Source organism: Trachemys scripta, chromosome 7 (genome assembly GCF_013100865.1).
Source record: "Trachemys scripta elegans isolate TJP31775 chromosome 7, CAS_Tse_1.0, whole genome shotgun sequence".
Lineage (NCBI taxonomy): Eukaryota > Metazoa > Chordata > Testudines > Emydidae > Trachemys > Trachemys scripta.
The window spans coordinates 15,396,910-15,404,816 of NC_048304.1; the positions used below are offsets into that span (position 1 = coordinate 15,396,910).

Consider the following 7,907-nt stretch of genomic DNA (forward strand, 5'->3'; position numbering starts at 1 on the left):
AATGTTGGTCACATGATTCAAGGCTTTTTTTTTTTCCTGAGGGTAGCACTAAAACAAACATGCGGTGTGTGAATAGCCAGTGGTGAACGCCTTAATCCAGACTGACAACTCAGAAATGAGATTGTGCATATGTGTGTGAGCTACCTTCTCTTCTGGTACCAGGTGTTGCAATGTAACGAAGGGGTCAGAAAACCCCATGCAGCCGTTGAAACTTGCCGACTAGTTCTCAATGTTACCGTGATGCAAATTGCCTTTAGCGGACTGCAAATGCAACTGCCAGAATCAGGTTCTTGAAATCAGTTCTGACAGGCTGAAATATCTGTGGTCAGAGGGGGAGCCCTGGACAGGGGCCAGGGAAGCTGGGTGTGGGGATGTTTCAGACATGCTCCCTCTATACAGGAGGGCGCTAGGTGCAAGATGAGCTGTTCGGAGGAAATCTGTGTGCATCAGTACAAAGCTGCTAAGATGCCTCTCAAGCCTCCTGGGCTGCTTCAGGATGTTTCCCAGGCCTCAGCTGATAGATCAGCTGACAGAACCGCTGCTACACTCACCCCAAGGGAATGAACTTTGTTCTGCTTCAGAGCTGGTGCTTAGATGGGGCCTATCATTCATTTGCTTCTTGCTTTGGGGGTGCAGTTGGAACCTCTGACTAACCAGGGCTTCTACTTCTGGGCTTGGGGAGTATTGCACATGCACATGCTGACCATGGTGGATGAGGCCAGGTTGGGCAACCAAGGTGCTGTCCCACCAGATGTGGGTTTGTCCCCAGGTTGACAACAGAGAATCTAGGATGGAGGGTCCTCTTGCTGTCTGTCAGGCTGGTAGGCTGAAAGGGTATGTCAGTTCTGCAACCTGATATGAGAAAGCATTGGCTTGGCCAGAGGGCTGTTACCTGCTGCTTCCCTTTTAGACTGCTTGGCTGCAAGGGTATGTGTATCTTTCTCCCTTGTCAAAAACAAAACCCTTGTGTTGCTGGAGGGTAGGAGCTTCTCCCACCATCCACAAACCAGGAAATGGCGGAGACGCCGTAAAAAGAGCTTTTGTAGTGCCCATTACCCTATATTAATGGGACAAAAGGCAGCGTTAGCATTATCATTCAGGCAATCATTATTCATTTTAATTGGGCAATAATTGGACTGGTCAGCAATAAACAGCTGGAAAAGATTATCACCATCATCTTGGGTTTATCATTTGCTGAGGTTAGGTACAAAGAAGTGGGGCAGGTTTAATGTCTTACCTGTATAATTTAGGGACTAGTCCAGCACTTCCATGTATAATAAAGCAGGATGTGCAGTTGCTTTCATGAAACTTCCTCTGACACTTTTCTTATTAAAACAGAAACACAAGCTCCTGCCAGGGAATTTCCCTCCCAAATTCTGAATTTTTGAATAGCGTGAGTGAAATGTTGGAAGTTTTCATATAAAACCCCTTTTCTGCATAGACAGTTGTGTGTGATTTTGGTAATGGGTGTGGTAACCTCTAGTGCTGTGGAATGTCACACTTTTAGATGTTGCTACATGGTGAACAAAATGACAATTCAAGATGCTTCTGAGACAGATGTACAAATTATTCTGACGGAAATGCAAATATTACTTCAAAATCATGGAGTTTGTTGTTGTTTCTTCACTTTTTGTTACAAGCCAAATAATGTTTTTAAAACATCCTCTAAGGTACAATAATGTTCTGAGTGAAATATGGATCAATTCTGGTTATGAATATGCTTTTGCATTGAAAACATGCAAAATGTATGTGTTTTGAAGGAGCAAATAGCCATGGAGATTGGCTAGATAATAGAGATTTCACATAGAGTAAAATCTTGGATGTGTGACATTGTGCCAAACAGAACAGCATGCATTTTTCACACACACACCCCCAAAAAAGGGGGGGAGAATCTCTAAAGCACAAATTTTGAATTTTGCACAATTCTACTGAGGCTTTTTCAACATCCCTAATTCAGAATAAAACATCCTAATGTAAGAGCAGATCATGTGACAACTGCAACTAAATAGCAATGAAGGGGTCATCAGGATCAACTGAATTGGCCCCATTAGTCAGCAGTCTGACATATGTTGTGACAGCGGTTGTGCTGGAAATCTGGAGGAGGTTTCATGATGGAAGATCAGGCTAAATAAAGGTCTCCCACCTCCATAGTTCCGGCAGCTGAATTTCAACAGTGTATCTAGTCACAATGTGGCAGCCTTATTAAAAATAAATAAATAATTAAATAAAGCTATCCTCAAACCACTCTAATTTTGGTGTTGATATGGACTACTGGGTGGCAGCCAAAATAACTAATGGAGTAATCTCTGCTGTGGTGAGGTGTTCCTAAGATAGCGTGTGGTAGCTTGGGGGAAAGGATAGCTCAGTGGTTTGAGCATTGGCCTGCTAAATTCAAGGTTGTGAGTTCAATCCTTGAGGGGGCCATTTAGGGATGTGGGGAAAAATCAGTACTTGGTCCTGCTAGTGAAGGCAGGGGGCTGTACTCAATAACCTTTCAGGGTCTCTTCCAGTTTTATGAGAGAGATTTCCTTAACAAATATCAATTAAGATAATCTGTAGAACAGCCCCTTCTTTAGTTGGTAGCACTGCTGAAGTTCATCCATGGACTGGACTCCAGGAATTGCTTTTATTTGTATTCATCCCAGGGGGGGAGGGGAATCTTGTAGCAAGGCCATAGCACCACAGAATATCAAGCTTGGCAGTGCTTAGTGTCAGCAAAACTGGGTTAGTAAAACTGTGAACATCCTGATCAAACCAAACTCCAGGCAGCTATAGCAAAAGTTGCCCCTCTTGGATAGCTAATAAAGTCAGTGAACTTTTGTCTTCCCTCTGAAGATTGTAAGGGGCATTCCTTAAAAAATGAAAGACATGAACTTAAAATTTTTATGTAGCTAACAGAAATTTAATCATTATTATTATTTATTTATTTATTTGTATTACCATAAGGCCTAGAAACCCTAGTCATGGACCAGAACCCCATTGTGTTAGGTACTGTACAAACACAGAACACAAAGCCAGTGCCTGCTCCAAAGAGCTCACAATCCAAGTCTAGGACAAGAGACAAAAAAGATGGATACAGACAAACAGATGGAGGAATACAAGAAAACAATGAGACAATATTGGTTAGCATCGGGGCAAAGGAGAGTTTTAAGGAGGATAATGAGGTAGCTTTGTCGCTGTTCACTGGGAGCTCCTCCCAAATGGGAAGGTTCAGCATGGGAGAAAGCACAAAAGCTCTTGTCTGAAAATTATCTAGTGGTCAATGGATGCTGGCATCATGGGTCTATCTGAGGTAGAAGTTGACATTTTGACACTGAATCAGAGATGATCGGTAGGGTGGGGATGGGCCATGAAGGCCCTTAAAAGTGAAGACAAGTAGCTTATATTTGAAGTGACAGAGAAGGGGGAGCCAGTGGGGAGATGTAAAGAGTGGGGATGACTTGGTCAAAGTGATGGACTAGGAAAATGATCTTTGCAGCATCATTCTGAATGGGTATGAGCAGGGCAAGATTGCATTTGTCAAGGCCAGATAAAAGGCTGTTGTAGTAATCGAGACATGAGATGATGAGAATCAGGATGAGTGTTTTAGTGGTGTGGATGAACAGGAAAGGCCATATCTTAGGGATGTTCTGCAGAAAGAATCGGCAAGATTCAGACATAACCGGGATGTGAGGATCTAGAGAGAGATCCGATTGGAAGAATGACGCCCACAATATGGGCCTGGGTGGCTTCATTGCAGCAGTGGATGGGAAAAAAATGGTGTGAATTAATCTTTGAGATTCTTCTGGATGATGTCTTAAATTTTCAAAATAGCTAGTTCAAAAGTTTTTAGGGACTCAAACTGAGGCACGTTATAGGGGCCTGATTTCCAGAAAGTCCTGAGCACCCACCTTCTGAAATTCAGGCTCTCAATTGTCTCAAGTTGAGTATCCCAAAAATGAGGACTCCCTAAAAGTGTTAGTCATTTTTGAAAATTTGGGGCTATGTAAAGTAAGCTGCTATTGCTCTTTTTTTTAAAAAAAAGGGTGCCATAATATTTTTGCTAAATGGAAAATAATGGTTCAGACTTCAGTCCTGCAATTGGATTTGCATGGGCACAAGGGTCTGCCATTGTGGATCTGATTTCAGGATGGGGGCCTTTTGTACCACATTTGTGTAGTTCAGGGGTCGGCAACCTCTGGCATGAGGCTCGCCAGGGTAAGCATCCTGGCAGGCTGGGCCAGTTTGTTTACCTGCCATGTTGGCAGGTTCAGCTGATCGCAGCTCCCACTGGCAGTGGTTCGCCATCCCAGGTCAATGGGGGCGGCGGGAATCCGCAGCCAGCATATCCCTCAGCCCATGCTGCTTCCCGCAACTTCCATTGGCCTGGGACGGCAAACTGCAGCCAGTGGGAGCCGCGATTGGCTGAACCTGCCAACACAGCAGGTAAACAAACTGGCCCGGCCTGCCAGGATGCTTACCCTGGCGAGCCGCGTGCTAGAGGTTGCTGACCCCTGCTGTAGTTACTGAGTAAACATACATGGCCACACATAGCTTGCAGCTCTTTTGGAACCAGCTTAGACATTTACATAATTAATCAAAGTCGATCTAACTAAGTGCCATATCCTGTACCCATTTTAGTTAGTAAGTTACAGCAGATAAATGGTTCAGTGTGACATATGTTTCACTGCAGTATAACATATTTTTATATATATTGAATTCCTATTAATATAATTTAGATCTGGCTGTGAAAGTACAATTCCTTTCTAAACATGTATTGTATCTATGCTGGACACAATACTCCTGGAGTATTCTGCACAAAAATTTAAAAATTCTGTGCACAATATTCTAAAATTCTGCGTGTTTGTCAAAATAATGCAATATAATCACTCTGGTTTCAATTATTTCAGTAATTTATTTAAACTATAATACAATGTCTGGAGAATGGGAGTGGGGAGCATTGGAGGAAATCCTCAAGCCCCCTTGCCTAATGGTAATGTAGCTAGGTTTGACCCTTTTTATTTCTAGTTATTAGTCAACCATATATGCAGCCATATGCTTGATGTTACATCATCGGCAACTGAAGAGCAAGTGAGGGCTGGGTAATCAAACTCACAATTTATATTGGCTACTGACCATCTCCAGAAAGGTCAGTAGCAAACAGTTCATGGAGCACATTTTGATAGGAAAATTTTCAGTCCAAACATTTAGACCAGTTCTAATCCCTAAAGCACCATAAGCATTTATAAGGCCATACTGTCCTTTACACCACTCTGGCAATGTAAAGGAGCCTTACAACGTTTACACCTGTTTTATACTCCTGGAGGAATTCACAAAGACAATGGGAACAACTCACTAATCTGGCAGGGTGCTACATTCTGCTCTGCCTGAGGGACCAGAGCCTGCCCCATGCCTACCTCCTCAGAAACACTCCAAAGCCCCGCCCTTCCATGCCAAGCATGCTGCAATAGCGAGTGAGGGACAGAGTGTCTCTCTCTCTCTCTCTCTCTCATGTATGACTGTCCAACCCTCCGCCCCCAACCGGTGGTGATTTAATTTTCAACTGACTGCAACCTGCCTGCGCTGCCAGGGAGGGGCTGCGTGACCGCTCTTGTGGCTTCCCTCTGCTTCCTTGTCAGAAATCATTTTTCTGTTGGGAAATAAAGAAATCTGTGGGAGGACATAAATTCTGTGCACACGCAATGACACAGAATTCCCCCAGGAGTAACATATGCATCACACCCAGGCCTGAATCTAATGAGGAGGGGGGAAGGTTAGATGCAAGTGTGCATGCTTATATATATACACACACACACACACGCTAAAGGAAGATTTAGAAATAATTTAGTTTCATATTGTAGTAGGGAGTACTGGCGAAAATAAATTTGCTCCAAAGCAGGAGTTATGGCCTGTGTTGGCAGGAGGTCATATTAGATGATCAGAAAGGTCTCTTCTGGACTTAACCATCTATGAAATGTAAGTAAATAGGATGCTGCTTCCATGAGTGAAATCTGAGGGGGCCCATTTCCATGACGATGTATCATAAGGATGTGATTCAGCAGCTTTCTAGAAATGCCACAACCTGAAAGAGGCAAAGGAGGAAGTTTTCCTTCTGTCTCTTCTTTTATGTTAAGAAGTTAAATGACTTTGGTTCTCCCTTCAGGGATAACAGAAACTTGGTTTAAAAGAGAAAACCCCACAGTCCTGCTGCACTGCATCTCTGCACACCCTAGCCATGCATTTCACATGTTACACTTGACCTCTTTTGATACAATAAGGTATTTTCCCAAAAATGCTAGTCGCAACTTTGGCTACAGCCAGCTGACTCCTAATCTGTCTCAAAGTAACTTGAAATGGGTAATATTTTATTTATATTTATATACATACATACATATTCTTTAACATTCCTTTAAAAAATAAGCAAATTAATGCAGGAGACGGAAGTGCTGATGTCCATGCCACACCCATTCCACAAATAGAGCAACAACAGCTTCTCCCATGCTACTCCAAAACCCTGTCCTGGAGCAAATGTCCATATGGGTAGGAGGATAACTGAGTCTCTAAGTTCATTCAATGGATAAGGGCACAAAGCAGTCCAACCTCTAATAGCACATTTTGGGTTGTTTTTGCAATTCTTGTCATTAGGAGTTTGGGTACCACAATGATTAGGGTAGTATTAAAAAAATGCTATAGGTAGCATTCCATTCTCATCATTCACCAATTTTTATTCATGCTGAATGGCGTCACAGTTGAACTAGTGACGTACAGCGCTGTAGTCCACCACCAATTCCTCAAGCCAGCGATAATAGGCAGTTCCATCATGAAGGAAAAATGGGTACAGTGGTCTTCTTGATCAGGTGTCCATTCCAGAGCCTTCTTGAGAAAAAGGAGGAAATAACGGTGCTTAGGATAACTTGAACTGTAAAATATTCTAGGCCTGTAGTAAATGCACAGATGAGCAAGTTTACAGTCACGGTGGGATCCAGGATGAAATGATGCCTGTCATCCATAATGTCTCGAGTAATTCGTACATGCTCTGCACCCCAATGAGAACCTGTTCCATTTTCTAATCACTCCACTCTGCTGCTCTTTCCCTCCTGCCTTCCTCTTCAGTGCTGTTCTTTAGAAAGTTTATCTGACAAAGGGGCTGCAGTCTATTGGGTGGGGGGGGGGGGGAGAGAGGAGGAGTTATGAAGAATGACTTTGGAAACCTGAAATTTAGCTGTGTGTTATTAGGTTTATAATCTTCTAATTCGGTAATGAGCCTCCAATCTCATCCAGGCAGAATGACAATCTAGAAATGTGCCTCTCTCCCCCAAGGGTTTCCAGATACAGCAGTTAGATCCTGATGGTCTCTTCATTGGTAAAGACGTTCCATAGGAAACTGCAACTGGAACATGTACTTTCCAGAAACGGCAGCAGCAAGCAGTAAATGAGTGTCTCCCTGCTAACATAAAAATGAAATCAAATGCAAGGAAGCAGAGCTCACAGGGAGCAGTAGCTTCACTTTTTGCACTTCCTTTCCAGCAGGAGCCAAGTCCCTGCACTTCTCCTGAATGGAAAGCAAAGACGTTTTTTAAGTGGCTCTTGAACAAGGAAAGAAATAATGCAAAGATTTGGAGCCAAAGCTCAACCTTAGCCTGTGCTTAGGTGTGCAATGAAAAAGTGCTGTCTGGGAGAGGAGCCCTGAAAGGCAACTCTTGTCCCCGTACCCCACAACTCTGGGATGAGAGATTTACACCCAGCAGACTCTCCATGGCTCTGGCACTCTGGTCAAGGTCTAGTGCCAGGGAGCATGGTCTACAGATTTCACTTAATACACCCTCTGAGCCAGCTACCCCACATCTTCCCCAGCCTATTGCAGAGGGGCAGGGCTGGTGCAAGGAAGTTTCGCGCCCTAGGCGAAACTTCCACCTTGCGCCCCCCCC

General features: G+C 43.6%; 1 long non-coding RNA gene across 8 annotated transcripts in view; it reads right to left on the reverse strand.

Annotated features, from left to right (window-relative positions):
- Positions 1-7,142: 7,142 nt before the first annotated feature.
- LOC117880634 overlaps positions 7,143-7,907 on the reverse strand; it is a 12,450-nt gene continuing 11,685 nt past the window's right edge. For 7 of the 8 annotated variants that reach the window (XR_004646562.1, XR_004646564.1, XR_004646560.1 and 4 more), the window contains one exon: positions 7,143-7,426. This is a non-coding gene — a long non-coding RNA (uncharacterized LOC117880634). The remainder of the gene's footprint in view (positions 7,427-7,907) is intronic. The other variant, XR_004646566.1, reaches the window with a different exon arrangement.